The sequence below is a fragment of the Heptranchias perlo genome, chromosome 20 (genome assembly GCF_035084215.1).
Source record: "Heptranchias perlo isolate sHepPer1 chromosome 20, sHepPer1.hap1, whole genome shotgun sequence".
NCBI lineage: Eukaryota > Metazoa > Chordata > Chondrichthyes > Hexanchiformes > Hexanchidae > Heptranchias > Heptranchias perlo.
The window spans coordinates 21,341,942-21,360,719 of NC_090344.1; the positions used below are offsets into that span (position 1 = coordinate 21,341,942).

At 43.6% G+C, this 18,778-nt stretch overlaps 3 non-coding genes across 3 annotated transcripts; all 3 read left to right on the top strand.

Moving 5' to 3' along the window:
• The first annotated feature begins 10,212 nt into the window (after nt 1–10,212).
• trnac-gca (transfer RNA cysteine (anticodon GCA)) lies at nt 10,213–10,284 on the top strand. The gene has a single exon. It is a non-coding gene; the product is annotated as a tRNA-Cys (tRNA).
• Nucleotides 10,285–15,588: 5,304 nt separating this feature from the next.
• trnac-gca (transfer RNA cysteine (anticodon GCA)) lies at nt 15,589–15,660 on the top strand. The gene has a single exon. It is a non-coding gene; the product is annotated as a tRNA-Cys (tRNA).
• A 2,282-nt stretch (nt 15,661–17,942) lies between these two features.
• On the top strand, nt 17,943–18,014 carry trnac-gca (transfer RNA cysteine (anticodon GCA)). The gene has a single exon. It is a non-coding gene; the product is annotated as a tRNA-Cys (tRNA).
• Nucleotides 18,015–18,778: the final 764 nt, after the last annotated feature.

Sequence of the window (18,778 nt, forward strand, 5' to 3'; positions counted from 1 at the left end):
GATGGCTTCTTAACCACCTTATCGACCTGTTCTGCTACCTTCTGGGATCTGTGGACATTCACTCCACGGTTCTGCTGTTTCTCTACATCTCTCAGTCTCCTCCCAAGCAATGTAGTTTAAGAGCAACTAATTCTGAAACGTCTTACTTCATAATTCAAGTCGTACAGTCGAAACCAATTTGGTAAAGGGAGACTAATATTGGTGACTGGAAGTAGTTAATGCACAACTTGATCTTGCTGGGTACCGGAATATAAAACGAGATTGAATGGACAGAAGAGGTCTGAAAGAATGGCAGATCGGCTGTGGGAGGCAGCGCACCCTTAAATTGGCTGCACGTTTTTAGTATTAGCGGTTCGTTGGTTTCGGGATATTATTCTCGCTTATGTAGGTTATGCTAGGCGCTATACGCAAGATCTCAGCTTCAAATCCCGCACGATCCATGCTGTTTCACTGCTTTTAGTGAAAAGTCACCAATTAGCTTCCGACATCTTTTCGGTTTTGCTGTTGGTCGAATTGAATTCTGTCCAGAGAATGCTTGAGCTCCAGAGGACAGAGTGCGGAAGATTCCAAGGCGCAACACACGTGAAGTAAATAAAATGGGCCCGATTTTACCAGGGGTGCGGGTACTCCCTGCCTCACTCTCCCACTCAATCACTCACTCATTCACTTCATCAATCACACACTCACTCATTGACTCACACACTCACTCACAAACTCACTCATTCACTCACTTACTCAGTCGTTCATTCGCTCATTCACTAACTCACTCACTCATTCACTCATGCACTCACTCATTTACTAGCACACTCAATCACTCACACTTTCACTGAATCCCTCACTCGCTCATTCACTCATGCACTCATTCAAGCACTCACCCGTTCACTCACACACTCACTCACTCAGTCACTCTCACTCACTCACTCACTCAGTCTCACTCACTCACTCAGTCTCACTCACTCACTCAGGCACTCACTCACTCACTATTTACTCTCACTCACTCACTCACTCACACAATCGTTCCACCCGAAGAGATTGAGAAAGACATAATTAAGACAAGGACCAAAGTGATAAATTGGATCAAAGCTCCTTTTGAGGGGATCAGAATGGAACTACGTCAAAAAAACTGGAAAACATTTTGACAGACAACGAGATAGAACAGCAGAGGTAAATGTTTAAAACGGAGATCAGGAGAAATATATTCCTCAAAATAACATGAACAAACTAGTCAATAATGAAACACCATTTGGTTGCCCATCCCAATATGTACACAATACATAAAATAATAAAATTACATAATATTATAAAAAGGTTATAGGGGCGTTGGAGAAGATGCAAAAAAAAACGATTTACCAGGATGATACCAGAACTGAGAGGATGTAACTGTCAGGAAAGATTGAACAGGCTGGGGCTCTTTTCTCTAGAAAAGAGAAGGCTGTGGGGTGAACAGATAGAGGTCTTTAAGATTATGAAATTGTTAGACATGAAGAAAATGTTTCCACTTATGGGGGAGTACAAAACCATAGGTCATAAATATAAGATCGTCATTAATAAATCCAACAGGGAATCCAGGAGAAACATCTTTACCCAGAGAGTTGATGAAAAGGCGGAATTCGCAACCATAAGGAATAGTTGAGGCCAGTAGCTTAAATGCATTTAAGGGGAAGCTAGATAAAATAACAAAGGATAAAGTAAAGGAATGGAAGGGTTTGCTGATACGCTTAGATGAAGTAGGGAGGAGGTTGACGTGGAGCATCAATGCCGGCATAGACCAGTTGGGCCAAATGGCCTATTTCGCTGCTGCAGACTCAATGTAACTCAACATAAAGAAGAATCCTGCAGCTGCAGGGAAGGCAGACTGAGGGTCTGACTCACAACAGGATGAACTGAAAAAAAAAGGGGGCGTTTGGATTGGAACCATAGACTTCTAGACCTGCAATCAAATGTTCGAATACTGAGCTGCACCCCCAAATCTGCGATGATTTCTTGCACACACAAGGTAACGGAGCTCAGTACCTGTCCGTCACCAATGTTGATATAACCAACCTGAACAGAAGCTTCATCAGTTATTCTGGGAGACAAACAACCACGGCAATCAGAAATGTTTCATGAATGGAGTGATTCACACTATTGCGTACAGATGCGATGCACAACCGCACATGGAAAGTCTTGTCACTGAGCTTCAGTGAACACATCCTTACCTCAGAACGCGGAACTAGAAGCACCAGATAAACGACACCTGAATTTCATCCAAATGTTTCTCCAACTGCAGTCAAATCTCTCTCACTGTGCTCCAACCCCAGCTCTTTAGATCTTTGACGTCAACACAAGAAACACCAGGTTCAATGTGCAGTTTCACAAGATCATGCTATCAGTGCCATATATGGACGTGTACAGCATATCGCATCAATGTAATAAGAACATAAGATAAGAACATAAGAAATAGTAGCAGGAGTAGGCAATAAAGCCCCCCGAGCCTGCTCTGCAATTCAATCAGATCATGGCTGATCTTCGACCACAACTCCACTTTACTGCCCGATCCCCATCTCCCTTGATTTCCCAAGAGTCCAAAAATCTATCCATCTCAGTCTTGAATATAATCAGCGACTTAGCATCCACAGCCCTCTGTGGTAGAGAATTCCAAAGATTCACAATCCTCTGAGCGAAAAAAATCCTCCTCATCTCACTCTTAAATGGCCGACCCCTTATCCTCAGACTATGCCCTCTACTTCGAGACTCTCCAGAAACATCCTCTCAGTAACTACACTGTTAATTCCCCCAATAATCTTGTTTGTTTCAATGAGATCACCCCTCAGTCTTCTAAACTCCAGAGGGTATCGGCCCATTCTACTCAATCTCTTCTCATAGGACAACCCTCTCATCCCAGGAATTAATCCAGTAAATCTTCGTTGCACCGCCACTAAGGCAAGTATATCCTTCCTCAGATAAGGAGACCAGAACTGTACACAATGCTCCAGGTGAGGTCTCACTAAAGCTCTGTACTATTACAGCAAGACTTCCTTACTTTTTTACTCCAACCCACTTGCAATAAAGGCCAACATGTCACTTTCTTTCCTATTTGCCTAATAATAAGCATGCAGCAGGAATTCGGCAAGTGCGGAGAGGAGGAGCTCGTGTGGCAAAGCAATGGTAACACATGTTAAGTTAATACATTCAGTTGCAGGTTACGGAACAGAAATGGGTCTGAACTAAAGTCACCAAACAATGTGCGCAGTCGGAAAAGTAATAAATCAACTTCACCACAAGAGGCGAAAATGACCCTTCAGTAAAGTGCGTCAGATGGATTTGAACCAAGAGCTTATCTGATTTATCGTCAAGTGTTCCACTGCTGAACTAAACCCACACAGGATAATATCCACTGTTACACACTTGTTGAAAAAAGGGTGTATGGATAAACCCGGCACCTAAAGGTCAATGAGTTCAACCGAAGTGGTGAGGAAGCTTTTAGAAAGAATAATCCAGGACAGAATTAAAAGTCACTTGGACAAATGTGGATTAATAAAGGAAAGCCAGCACGGATTTGTTGAAGGCAAATCGTGTTTAACTAACTTGGAATATAATCATAGAAATGTTACATCAGGGAAGGGGGCCATTCAACCCATCAAGTCCGTGCCAGATCTATGCAAGAGGAATCCAGCTAGTCCCACTCCCCCGCCCAATCCCTATAGCCCTGCACATTTTTTCGTTTCAAGTACTTATCCAGTTCCCTTTTGAAGGCCTTGGTTGAATCTGCCTCCATCAGCCCCAAGGGCAGTGCATTCCAGATCCTAACCACTCGCTGTGTAAAAAAGTGTCCTCATGTATTATGTACCGACGAGGATCCACAAACAAGTGTTCTTTTATTATTGGCCCGATTGTTCTTCTGTTTAGAGGAATATATTGCTACTGAACTCTATTGGTCTCCGTTTTAAATATTTGCCTCTCCTGTTCTATCTCTTTGTCCGTCAAAATTTATTGCAGTTTATCTTCCCTAGTTCCATTCTCATACGCTCAAAATGAGCTTTGTTCCAATCTATCACTTTGGTCCTTGTCTTACTTCTGTCTTTCTCAATCTTTTACGGTGGAGGAATTGAGGGAGGGAGTGACTGTGTGAGGATGTGAATGAGTGAGTTACTTAGTGAATGAGTCTGTAAGTGAGAGAGTGTGAATGTGAGTGAGTCTGTGAATGAGTGACTGAGTGATTGAGTGAGTGTGAGATAGGGGCTGGGACGGCTGGCAGGATCAACGAAATCACAAAATGGAGACAGGCAGACAAGAGAGGTATCGTTTCTGGATCTAGTCATGGCAAATAAAACGGATGAGAAAAGAAAAGTAATCGTAGGGGAACATGTCGGCACTAGCGATCATAACATAATAGGGATTAAAAGAATGATGGTGGAAGAGGGCCAGAAGTCTGTCATCAGCACTTGCTGCCTCCATTTTACGGTCAAAGATAGCCTTTCAGCATTTTCCACTTTTATTTCATGGACAATTCACACTTTGAACACTCACAGCTTCTTATTTCATGGCCAGGATATGAATTCTGCAATTTACACGCTTTTCCATTCATTAAGACACACTTCTGTTCCGTAACCTGTAACTGAATATATTGACTTGACACGTGTTACAGTCACTTCACACACTATCTCCTCCTGTTGACACTTGCCTAATGCCTGCTGGATGCGTATTTATTACATTGATGCGATATTCTGTACAGTTACATATATGGCACTGAGAAACGGCCCATTGAACCTAATGTTTCTTGTGTTGACTGCAACGATCTAAAGAGCTTGGGACAGAGAACAGTGAGAGAGCATTTAACCGCAGCTGGAGAAAACTCTGGTTCAAATTCAGGTGTCGTTTGTCTGGTGCTTCTATTTCCACGTTCTGTGGTCAGGATGTGTTCATTGAAGCTTAGTGACAAGGCTTTCCATGTCTGGTTGTGCATCGCATCTGTACACAATAGTGTGACTCTTTTCATTCATGAAACATTTTTGATTGTCGTCGTTATTTGTCTCCCAGAATAACTGATGGCGTTTCATTTCAGCATGGCGATATCAATATTGATGATGACCAGGTACTGAGCTCCATTACCTTGTGTGTGCAAAAAACCGCCTCGGTGTGGGGGTTTAGCTCGGTAGTATAGCATTTGATTGGCGAACAAGCGGTCTTTGATTCAACTTCAGGCGCCCCCTCTATCTTTAAAATGTTTTCTCCAGAGAGTCATACAGTAAGTCTGTTCCTGCAGTTGCAGGTTTGTTATTTACGTTGAGTTGCATTGAGTCTACAGCAGGCCATTTGGCTCAAGTGTTCGATGTCAGCATCCAGACTCGTTCATCTAAAACTCCCCATCCAGCTTCCATTCCTTTCTCCTTCGTGTGCTAATCTAGTTTCCCCTTAAATGCATCGAAGTTATTTAACTCAACTATTCCATTTGATAGCCTTTTCAACATTCTTACAACCTTTTGGGTAAGGAAGTTTCTTCTGAATTCCTTTGTGGATTTATTAGATTATCTGATATTGATAACCTCCAGTAATGGACTCCCCACAAGTGGAAACATTTTCTCTACGTTTACCCTATCTTATGTATCCCCTAGTGGTCCTAATAATCTGGCAAGTATACTTTTGTTATTGATGTGTCTGTCGAATAATTTTCTATTTCATTTTATATTCCTTAAGAATTAATTTCCTTGTTTCTCATCGCTTTCTGAATTGTTTTTTGACATCCTTCCAAACCTCTTCCTGTTCCCTTTTGCCCCAAACCTCTTTCTATTCCCTTTTGCCTGACCAATCCCCCAGAGTCTGACCCCGCCCTCGGCGTCTGACTCCAAAGCCAGAGACTGGACTTCTACCCCAGAGTCGGACCCCGCTCCTCGCGTCTGATCCTGCCCCAGAGTCTAACCCCTCCATAGAGTGTGACTCCACCTACAGAGTCTAACTCCTCCACCAGAGCCTGATAACTCATTCAGAGCCTGAGTCCTCCTCCAGACACTGACTCCTCCCCCAGAGCCTGAATCATCCCCCACAGTCTGACTCCTCCCAATGACTCAGTTTGCTTGACTTTGATCAGTCACTGTGCAGACGTAGAATTATAGAATCAATGATTGGTTACAGCACAGAAGGAAGCCATTTGGCCCATCGAGCCCGTGCCGGCTCTTTGTAAGGGCAATGCAGTTAGTCCCATTCCCCCGCTCTTTCCCCGTAGCCCTGCAATTTTAATCCCTTCAAGTGTTTATCCAATTACCTTTCTGAAAGCTGCAATTGAATCTGCATCCACTGTCCGAATGAGGCAGCGCATTCCAGATCATAAACACTTTCCTTAAAATAAATAATGGCTTTAATAAGGTGGACTGGGGTGGAGGAAATGTTTCCATCATGTGGGGAAGACCAGAACGAGAGGTCATCGCTATAAGATGGTCACCAGTGTGGTGAGAATGTGGAACTCGCCACCAGGAGGAGAAGTCGGAGCAAACAGGACAGATGGGTGAAAGGGAAGATGGATGAGCACAGGTTGGGGGACAGTGACGGAAGGGGAGTGTGATTGGGTGAGATGAAGTGTGGAGGGAGGATGCTCGTGTGGAGCATCAACAGCGGCATTGACCAAAGGAGATGAGTGGCCTGCTTCCCTGCTGTAGACTCGATAAAAACATCAATTCTGTTGTTGCAGGGAAGGACGGACTGAGTGTCTGATTCCCGAGATAAGAATTTAAAAGGAGGAAACTGGATTTGAACCAGAGACCTCTTTATCTGCCGTTAAATGCTCGGTGATGATTTCGTGCACACACAAGGTAACGGAGCTCAGTATCTGGCAGTCACCATTGTTGATATAACCAACCTGAACAGAAGCTTCATAAGTTATTCTGGGAGACAAATAACTATGACAATCAGAATGTTTCCTGAATGCAGTGAGTCACACTATTGTGTATAGGTGCGATGCACAACCCAACATGGAAAGCCTTGTGACTAAGCTTCAGTGAACACATCCTCACCACAGAACGCGGAACAAGAAGCACCAGCCAAACGAAACCTGAATTTCAACCAGAGGTTTCTCCAGCTGCAGTCAAATGCAATCTCACTGTGCTCTGCCCCAGCGGCCAACACAAGAAACAGCAGGTTCAATGTGCAGTTTCACAATATCATGCTCTGTCTGCCATATATGGAAGTGCACTGAATATCGCATCAATGTAATAAATAATCGTCCATCAGGTATTAGGCAAGTGTGGACAGGATGAGACAGTGTGTGAAGTGACTGTAAGTTGTTTGAAGTCAATACATTCGATTGCAGGTTGCGGAACAGAAGTGGGCCTTAATGAATGGAAAAGTGTGTAACATGCAGAATTCACAACCTGGCCATGAAATAGGAGGCTGTGAGAGTCCAAAGTGTGAATCCTCCAGGAAAAGAAAGTGGAAAATTCTGAAAAGTCTCATTGTTTCCGTCAGATGGAGGCAAAAATTGGTGGCGACAGGCTTGTGGCCGTCTTTCTCAATCATTATTCGAAACTTCGTTATGTTATGATCGCTATTGCCTAGATGTTCCCCGAAACTGACATTTCTTATCTCCTCCGTTTCAGTTCCCAATACTAGATGCAGCAGTGATTCCTCTCTTGTCTGCCTGTCTCTGTTTTATCATTTCATCGCTTCAGCCTGCTCTCCCTGCCTCCCTCTCGCATTCAATCACTCAAACACTCACTCATTCACACACTAACTCATTCACTCACTCACTCCCACAATCCCTCTACCCGAAGAGATTGAGAAAGTCATTAGTAAGACAAAGTAATAGATTGGAACAAAGCTAATTTTCAGCGGATGAGATTGGAACTACGTTAAATAAACTGTTAAACATTTTGACAGACAAAGAGATGGAACAGCAGAGGCAAATATTGAAAACGGAGATCAATAGAGTTTAGCAGAAATATATTCCTCAAAAAACAAACTAGTCAATATTGAAACACCATTGGGTTGCCCATCCCCATCTGTAGACAATACATAAAATAATAAAATTACACAATATTATAAAAAGGATATCGAGGCATTGGAGAAGGTGCGTAAAAGATTTACTGGGATGATACCAGAACTGAGATGAGACATCTATCAGGAAAGATTGAACAGGCTGGGGCTCCTTTCTCTAGAAAAGAGAAGGCTTAGGGGTGACCTGATAGAGGTCTTTAAGATTATAAACATTTCAGTCACAGAGAAAATGTTTCCACTTGTTGGGAGTCCAAAACCATAGGTCATCAATATAAGATCGTCACTGATAAATCCAATAGGGAATTCAGGAGAAACTTATTTTCCCAGCGAGCGGTGAGAATGTGGAACTCGCTACCACAAGGAATAGTTGAGGGGAATATTGTCGATGCATTTTAGTGGAAGCTGGATTATCATATGGGAGAGAAATGAATCGAAGGATATGATGATGGGGTCAGATAAAGTAGGGAGGGAGGAGGCTATTGTGGAGCATCAGTGTCAGCATAGACCAGTTGGGCCGAGTGGCCTGTTTCTCTGCTGTCGACTCAATTTTGCTCAACATAAACAACAAACCTGCAGCTGCAGGGAAGGTAGACCGACGAAATGACTCCCAACAGGATGCAGTTAAAAAAGGGAGAGCGGATATCTGGATTTGCACCAACGACATCATGATTTGTAGTTAAATGCTCTGCCACTGAGCTACACCCCCACATCTGTGATGATTTCTTGCTCACAAAACGTAACGGAGCTCAGTACCTGGCAGTCAGCAATGTTAATATAACCAACCTGAAAAGAAGCTTCATCAGTTTGTATGTGCACCAAATCATCACAGATGTCAAGGTGTGGCTCAGTGTTAGAGCATATAACTGCAGATTACAAGATTTTCGGTTCAAATCCAAACGCCTCCTTGCACGTTTAACTTCTTACCTTGGGAATCGTGCCCTCAGCCTGCCTTCACTGCAGCAGTAAAATTGTTGTTTACATCGAGTCGACAGCAGGGAAACAGGCCCACTCGTTTGGTTTCTGCCATCGTTGATGCTCCACACAAGCATCCTCCCACCCGACTTCATCTCACGCGATCTCCCTCCCCTTCCGTTCTTTTCTCCCTCGTCTGCTGCTCCGGCGAAGAAACATAGAAAATAGGAGCATATTCGGCCCTTCGAGCCTGCTCTGCCATTCAATATGACCATGGCTGATCCTCTATCTCAATACCATATTCCCGCTCTCTCCACATACCCCTTGATGCCTTCAGTGTCTTGAAATCGATCTCTCTCATTCTTCAATATATTCAGTGATTTGGCCTCCACAGCCTTCTGTGGTAGAGAATTCCACAGGTTTCCCACCGTCTGAGTGAAGAAATTTCTCCTCATCTCAGTCCTAATTGTCCTACCCCGGACCTGTGACCCCTTGTTCTGGACCACTCGGCCAGCGGAAAAATCCTCCCAGTATCCAATCTGTCTAGTCCTGTCAGAATTTTTTTGTTTCAATGAGATCAGCTCTCATTCTTCTAAATTCGAGTGAATACAGGCCGAGTCAACCCAATCTCTCCTCTTCAGGGTCAGGCCCTGAGGGCGGAGTCAGATACAGGGGCGGGTTCACTTTCTGGGGGAAGAGTCAGATTATCGGGTCGGGGTGGGTGTCTGGCTCTGAGGCAGGATTAAAGCTCTGGGGAAGAGTCAGGCTCTGGGGGAACAGTCAGACTCGGGGGAGGGGACCGAATCTGAGGGAGGAGTAAGGCTCTGGGAAGGAGTTAGACTCTGAGAGAGGAGTAAGGCTCTTAGGGAGGACTCAGACGCTGTGGAGGTGTCCGGCTCTTTGGGCGGAGTCAGTCATTGGGGGAGGAGTCAGTCATTTGGGGAGGAGTCAGGCTCTGGGACAGGCGTCAGACTCGGTGTCGGGTCAGACTCTGGGGGAGGTGACAGATTCTGGGGCAAGGTTCAGACTCTGGGGGAGGAGTCCGACTCTGGAGGTAGGGTCAGACTCTGGGGGAAGGGTCAGACTCTGGGGGCAGAGGTCAAAGGCTGGGGGAGGGGATCCGACACTGAGTGCCGTGTCAGATTCTGAGGGCGGAGGCAGACTCGAAGAGAAGAGTTAGATTCTGAGGGACGGGTCAGGCTCTGGAGGTGGAGTCATATTCTTGCCGATCAGAATAACTCATGAAGGTTCTTTTCAGAATGGTGCGATCAATGTTGATGATGGCCAGGTGCTAGACTCCATTGACTTGTGTGTGCTAACGCTTCATGCAGATGTTGGGGTGTAGCTCAGCGGTAGAGCATTCGACTGCAGATCAAGAGGTCTTTGGTTCAAATCCAAGCGCCCCCTCTGTCTTTTAATTGTTCCCTGTCGGAAGTCATGCAGTCAGTCTGTTCCTGCAGCTGCAGGATTGTTATTGACATTGAGTCCACAGTCGGCCATTTTGCCCACTTGTTCGATGCCAGCGTCCATTCTCCACACAGGCCCACTTCCTCCCTCGTTCATCTCACCCTTCCATTCCCGTCCCCTCTCGACTTTGAGGGAGTGCCAGAGAGAGATTAATCACCTTCTTAAATATTTCCCACTCTTGTTCTATCTCTTTGTCAATTTTTTTCAACTTCCCCAGTTCTATTCCAATCCGTTCAAAATTAGTTTGTTTCAAATCAATTACTTTGTTATTTGTCTCACTTAAGTATTTCTAAATATTTTACTGAGGAGGGATTGAGGGAGGGAGTGAGTGTGTGAGTGAGGGAGGGAGGAAGTGAGCGAGGGAGGGAGGGAGTGAGTGAGTTCGTGAGCGTTTGAGTGAATGAATGAGTGAAAGCGAGAGGGTGACGGATAGAGCAGGCAGGAACGAATGTAATGATAAAAGGGAGACAGCTGGGCAAGAGAGGAATCACTGCTTGATCCAACAATGTAAAATGAAACGGTGCAGATAAGAGAAGTAAGTGTAGGGGAATAGCCAGGCACAAACGGCAAGATTTAAAATAATGATTGAGAAACACAGCCACAAGCCTGTGGCCAGCAATTTCTATTCGAATCCGGAGGGTCAAACAGAGGCTTTTGAGCATTGTCCACTTTGGACATTCACGGTCTCTTATTTCATGGTTAGGATGTGAATTCTGCAATTTAGACACTTTTCCATTTAATAAACCAACTTCTCTTCCGTAACCTGTAACTGAATATTTTGACTTAACACATGTTACAGTCGCTTCACACACTATCTCCTCCTGTCCACACTTGCCTAATACCTGCTGGAAGCTTATTTATTAAACTGATGCGATATTCTGTACACTTACATATATGGCACTGAGAGCATGATCTTGTGAAACTGCACATTGAACCTGTTGTTTCTTGTGTTGACTGCAACGATCGACAGAGCTAGGGGCAGAGCAGAGTGAGAGAGCACTTGACAGCTGCTGGAGAAAAATCTGGTTGAAATTCAGGTGTCGTTTGTCTGGTGCTTCCAGTTCCGCGTTCTGTGGTAAGGATGTGTTCACTGAAGTTTAGTGACAAGGCTTTCCATGTTGGGTTGTGCATCGCATCTGTACACAATATTGTGACTCACTCCGATCATGAATCATTTCTGATTGCTGTAATTATTTGTCTCCCAGAATAACTGATGAAGCTTCTTTTCAGATTGGTTCTCACTTCAGTGATGACTGCCAGGGACTGAACTCCGTTGCATTACTTCATCCGTGGACGATATCAGTGGGTGCATTGCTTAATTGCAGTGTTTCATTGTAAACCAAGCGATCGCTCGTTTAAATCCCGATACTCCCTCTTCTTTCTAAATGATTTTGTGATTCATACAGTAAGTCTGAATTCCCTGTAGCAGCAGGATTGTTGTTTACATTGAAGCTTCAGCAGAGAAACAGGTTAGCTGTCTCGATTGGTCAATTCCGGTATTTATGCACCACATGAGTCTCCTCCTGCCCTATTTCATCTCGTTCTATCAGCCATACATTCATTTCTCTTTCATCTCTTCATCGAGCTTCCCCTTTAAAGCATCTATGCCATTTGCCTCAAGGATTCCTTTTGGTGGCGAGTTCCACATTCTTACCGCCCTTTGGGTAAAGAAGATTCTCCTGAATTCCCTCACAAATGGAAACGTTTTTTCTGCGTCTACCCTATCGAACCCTTTCATAATCTTAAAGACCTCTATCAGGTCACCCCTCAGTCTTCCCTTTTCTAGAGAAAAGAGCTTCAACCTGTTTAGTCCTCCTGAGAAGTATATGCTCCGAGTTCTATTATCATCCTTGTGAATCTTTTTTTCAGCTTTGCCAATTCCTCTTTATTCTTCTTATAATCTGGAGACCAGAATTGTTCACGTTACTCCAAGTGTGGTTTCCTTTTTCACTTCACCTCTGAACTTTCCATTCTCAGCCTGGTTCTCACTTGTATTATCAACCTGACATCTGCCATACGGCCACTTCCTCTGCTTCATTTTATTCTCTATCTCCTTCGTCATCCAGAGAGCTCTGGCTTTAGTTGCCCTACCTTTTCCTCTTGTGGGAATGTGCACAGACTGTACCCGAACAATCTCCTCTTCAAAAGCCGCTCTTTGCTCGATTACAGTTTTGATTCCATTTTACCAGGGCCGGATCAGTTCTCAATCCTCTGTAATTGACCCTCTTACAATTAAGTATTTTTACTCTAGATTAATCCTTCTCCTTTTCCATTGTTATTCTAATCCTTATGATACTCTGTTCGCTGTTCCCTAAATGCTCCCCCAAGGACACTTGCTCCACATTAACTATCTCAATCCCTGGAACCAGGTTCAGCATTGCCTCCTAACTAATAGGTTACAGTTGCTTCACAAACTAGCTCCTCCTGCCACACTTGCCAAATGCCTGCTGGTTGCATCTTTATTATATCCTGTACACTTACATATGTGACACTGATAGCATGAACTTGGAAAACCACGCATTGAACCTGGCACTGCATTTGTTGACTGCAAGTATCTAAAGAGCTGGGGGCGGAGCACAGTGACAGAGGATTTAAAGCAGCTGAAGACCTCTGCTTGAAATTCTGATGTTGTTTGGCTGGTGCTTCGAGTTCCGCGTTCTGTGGTGAGGATGTATTCACTGAAGCCGAGAGACAAGGCGTTCCAAGTTGGGTTGTGCATCGCATCTGTGCACAATAATGTGACTCACTCCATTCATGATTCATTTCTGATTGGTGTATTTATTTGTCTCCCAGAATAACTGATGAATCTTCTTTTCATGTTGGTCATATCAACAATGGTTACTGCCAGCTACTGAGCTCCATTACATTGTGCGTGCAAGCATGGTCAACAGATGTGGGAGTGTCGCTCAGTGGTAGAGCATTTGACTGCAGATCAAGAGGTCTCTGGTTCCAATCCAGGTGCTCCTTTGCACATTCGAAGTGCTTCTTTTGGGGACTCAGTAATCTGTCGCTGTCGTTGTTTGTATTGAGTTTGCAGCACAAATCCAGGCCTTTTGACCCAACGGGTCTGTGCCAGCCTTTATGCTTCACACAAGACACATCCCTCCCGACTTCATTTGCCCCCATCCGCACACTCTTCCATTCCTTTCGCCCCGTGTGTTTATCTAGTTTGCCATTTCGTGTATCGATGTTATTTGCCTCAACTACTCCTTAAAGTAGCGAATTCCACATTCTTGCAACTCTTTGGAATAGAAGTTTCCCATGAATTCTCTATTGGATTTATTAGTGACTATCTTATATTGATAACCGATAGATTTAGAGTCCCCGACGAGTGGAAACATTTTCTCTCCGTCGACCCAATCAAACCCTTTCATTATCCAAAGACCTCCATCATTTCAGCCATCAGCCTGTTAAATCTATCCTGACAGGTATTATCTTTCAGTTCTGGCATCATCATTATTTTCACCTTCGCCAATTCCTCGATATCCTTTTTATAATAGGGAGACCAGAAGTGTTCACAGTGCTCCAAGTGTGGTTTAACCACGGATCTCGGACTACAGGTGCACAAATCACTAAAAGTGGTGACGACATTAAAAAAAACAAGCCAAGCACTGGGGTTCATTTCCAGGGGGATAGAATTGAAAAGCGGAGAAGTTATGTTAAGCATGTATAATCTCCCTGATAAATCCTGAGGCAAAGTAACTATTCAATATTCCAGCCATTTCACTGTTATTACCTCTGAGTATATCTTGTGTATCCCTTGTTGGCCCTTTCCCTATCCTGATGTTACTGACGTTTCAGTGGAATAATTGACTATTTCTTGATAATTTAATTTTGTGTTTCCTTTCTGCTTTCCTGATTGCTTGTTGACATCCTTCCTAACGTCTTCATTTTCCCCTTTATCATCCTTTCCTTTATTGTCCATGTAGTTAGAATATGCATTTGTTCAATTTCAATTTTACCCTTATCTCTTTATTCATCCACAATGTTTCATTATTGACTATTTGTTGTTTTTTTTTTAGAGGAATGTATTTCTCTTGAACTCTATTCATCACCGTTTCAAATATTTCCCAAAACCTGTTCTATATCTTTGTCAAGATTTTTTCCAAGTTCACCTTACAAGGTTCCAATCTCACCCCCTCAAAAATAGTTTGTTTCCAATCTATTAATTTGGCCTTTGTCTTCCTGATGTCTCTCTCAATCTTTACGGTGGAGGGATTGAGGTAGGGAGAGTTGTGTGAGTGAGTGAGGGAGGGAGTGAGGGAAGGAGGGAATGAGGGATGGATAGAGTGAGTGAATTAGCGTGTTCGTGAGTGTGCGAGTGACTGAATGAGTGAGAGCGAGAGGGAGGCAGGGAGAGCAGGCAGGACCGATAAAATTACAAATGAGAGACAGGCAGACAAGAGAGGAATCACTGCTGGATCTAGTAATGGGGAATGAAACGGAGGAGATCGGAGAAGTCAGTGTCGGCGAATATCGAGGCACTAGTGATAAGGTTTAAAATAATAATTGAGAAAGACGGCCACACGCCTATTCCCAGCACTCTCTGCGAGCATCCGAGGGTCAAATAGAGGCTTTCAGCATTTTCCACTTTTATTTCCTGGCGACGTCACAATTTCGACACTCACAGCTTCTTATTTCATGGCCAGGATGCAATTTACACACTTTCCCTTTCGTTAAGTCCCACTTCAGTTCCGTAACCTGTAAATGAATCTATTGACTTAACAAATATTACAGTCACTTCACACACTATCTCCTCCTGTCTGCTCTTGCCAAATGCTTGCTGGATGTTTATTTATTACATTGATTCGATATTCTGTACACTTACATATATGGCACTGAGAGCATGATCTTGTGAAACTGCACATTGAACCTGTTGTTTCTTGTGTTGACTGTAACGATCTACAGAGCTAGGGGCAGAGCACAGTGAGAGAGCACTTGACAGCTGCTGGAGAAACATCTGGTTGAAATTTAGGTGCCGTTTGTCTGGTGCTTCGAGTTCCGCGTTCTGTGGTAAGGATGTGCTCACTGAAGTTTAGTGACAAGGCTTTCCATGTCGGGTTGTTCATCGCATCTGTACACAATAGTGCGACTCACTCCGTTCATGATTCATTTCTGATTGCTGTATTTATTTGTCTCCCACAATATCTGATAAGCTTCTTTTCATGTTGGTAATATCAACATTGGTGACTGCCAGCTACTGAGCTCCATTACATTGTGCGTGCAAGAATGGTCAACAGATGTGGGGGTGTAGCTCAGTGGTAGAGCATTTGACTGCAGATCAAGAGGTCTCTGGTTCGAATCCAGGCGCCCCCTTGCACATTCTAAGTGCTTCTTTGGGGACTCAAAAAATCAGTAATCTGTCGTTGTTTCTATTGAGTTTGCCGCACAGATCCAGGCCTTTTGACACAACGGGTCTGTGCCAGACTTTCTGCTTCACACAAGACACCTCCCTCTCTCCTTCATTTGCCCCCATCCGCACACTCTTCCATTCCTTTCGCCCCCGTGTGTTTATCTAGTTTGCCATTTCATGTATCGATGTTATTTGCCTCAACTGCTCCTTAAGGTAGCGAATTCCACATTCTTGCAACTCTTTGGTAAAGAAGTTTCCCATGAATTCTCTATTGGATTTATCAGTGACTATCTTATATTGATAACCGATAGTTTTCGAGTCCCCTACGAGTGGAAACATTTTCTCTCCGTCGACCCAATCAAACCCTTTCATTATCCAAAGACCTCCATCATGTCAGCCATCAGCCTGTTAAATCTATCCTGACAGGTATTATCTTTCAGTTCTGGCATCATCATTATTTTCACCTTCGCCAATTCCTCGATATCCTTTTGATAATAGGGAGACCAGAAATGTTCACAGTGCTCCAAGTGTGGTTTAACCAAGGATCTCGGACTACAGGTACACAAATCACTAAAAGTGGCGACGACATAAATAAAAACAAGCCAAGCACTGGGGTTCATTTCCAGGGGGATAGAATTGAAAAGCGGAGAAGTTATGTTAAGCATGTATAGCCTCCCTGATAAATACTGAGACAAAGTAACTATTCAATATTCCAGCCATTTCACTGTTATTACCTCTGAGTATATCTTGTGTATCCCTTGTTGGCCCTATCCCTATCCTGATGTTATTGACATTTCAGTGCAATAATTGACTATTTCTTGATAATTTAATTTTGTATTTCCTTTCTGCTTTCCTGATTGCTTGTTGACATCCTTCCTAACGTCTTCATTTTCCCCTTTATCATCCTTTCCTTTATTGTCCATGCAGTTAGAATATGCATATGTTCAATTTCTATTTTACCTTATCTCTATCTCTTTATTCATCCACAATGTTTCATTATTGAATATTTGTTGCTTTTTTTTTTAGAGGAACGAATTTCTCTTGAAATCTATTGATCACCGTTTCAAATATTTCCCAAAACCTGTACTATATCTTTGTCAAGATTTTTCCGAGTTCACCTTCCCAGGTTCCAATCTCACACCCTCAAAAATAGTTTTTTCCAATCTATTAATTTGGTCTTTGTCTTACTGATGTCTCTCTCAATCTTTACGGTGGAGGGATTGAGGTAGGGAGTGATGTGTGAGTGAGTGAGGGAGGGAGTGAGGGAAGGAGGGAATGACGGATGGATAGATTGAGTGAATTAGCGTGTTCGTGAGTGTGCCAGTGACTGAATGAGTGAGAGCGAGAGGGAGGCAGGGAGAGCAGTCATGAGCGATAAAATTACAAATGCGAGACAGGCAGACAAGATAGGAATCACTGCTGGATCTAGTAATGGGAAATAAAACGGAGGAGATAGGAGAAGTAAGTGTCGGCGAATATCGAGGCACTGGTGATAAGGTTTAAAATAATAATTGAGAAAGACGGCCACACGCCTATTGCCAGCACTCTCTGCGAGCATCCGCGGGTCAAATAGAGGCTTTCAGCATTTTCCACTTTTATTTCCTGGCGACGTCACAATTTCGACACTCACAGCTTCTTATTTCATGCCCAGGATGCAATTTACACACTTTCTCTTTCGTTAAGTCCCACTTCTGTTCCGTAACCTGTAAATGAATCTATTGACTTAACAAATATTACAGTACTTCACACACTATCTCCTCATGTCCGGTCTTGCCAAATGCCTGCTGGATGTTTATTTATTACATTGATTCGATATTCTGTACACTTACATTTATGGCACTGAGAGCATGATCTTGTGAAACTGCACATTGAACCTGTTGTTTCTTGTGTTGACTGTAACGATCTAAAGAACTAGGGGCAGAGCACAGTGAGAGAGCGCTTGACAGCTGCTGGAGAAACATCTGGTTGAAATTCAGGTGTCGTTTGTCTGGTGCTTCCAGTTCCGCGTTCTGTGGTAAGGATGTGTTCACTGAAGTTTAGTGACAAGGCTTTCCATGTTGGGTTGTGCATCGCATCTGTACACAATAATGCGACTCACTCCGTTCATGATTCATTTCTGATTGCTGCATTTACCTGTCTCCCAGAATAACTGATGAAGCTTATTTTCATGTTGGTCATATCAACATGGTGACTGCCAGCTACTGAGCTCCATTACATTGTGCGTGCAAGAATGTTCAACAGATGTGGGGGTGTAGCTCAGTGGTAGAGCATTTGACTGCAGATCAAGAGGTCTCTGGTTCGAATCCAGGCGCCCCCTTGCACATTCCCAGTGCTTCTTTTGGGGTGTCAGAAAATCAGTAATCTGTCGCTGTCGTTGTTGAAATTGAGTTTGCCGCACAGATCCAGGTCATTTGACCCAACTGGTCTGTGCCAGCCTTTCGGCTTCAACACAAGACTCCTCTCTTACTCCTTCACTTGCCCACATCCGCACACTCTTCCATTCCTTTCGCCCCCGTGTGTTTGTCTCGTTTGCCATTTCATGTATCGATGTTATTTGCCTCAACGACTCCTTACGGCAGCGAATTCCACATTCTTGCAACTCTTTGGCAAAGAAGTTTCCCATGAATTCTCTATTGGATTTATTAGTGACTATCTTATATTGATAACCAATAGTTTTAGAGTCCCCTACGAGTGGAAACATTTTCTCTACGTCCACCCAATCAAACCCTTTCATTATCCAAAGACCTCCATCATGTCAGCCATCAGCCTGTTAAATCTTTCCTGAAAGGTATTATCTTTCAGTTCTGGCATCATCATTATTTTCACCTTCGCCAATTTCTCGATATCCTTTTTATAATAGGGAGACCAGATATGTTCACAGTGCTCCAAGTGTGGTTTAACCAAGGATCTCGGATGACAGGTACACAAACCACTAAAAGTGGCGACGACATAAATAAAAACAAGCCAAGCACTGGGGTTCATTTCCAGGGGGATAGAATTGAAAAGCGGAGAAGTTATGTTAAGCATGTATAGTCTCCCTGATAAATACTGAGGCAAAGTAACTATTCAATATTCCAGCCA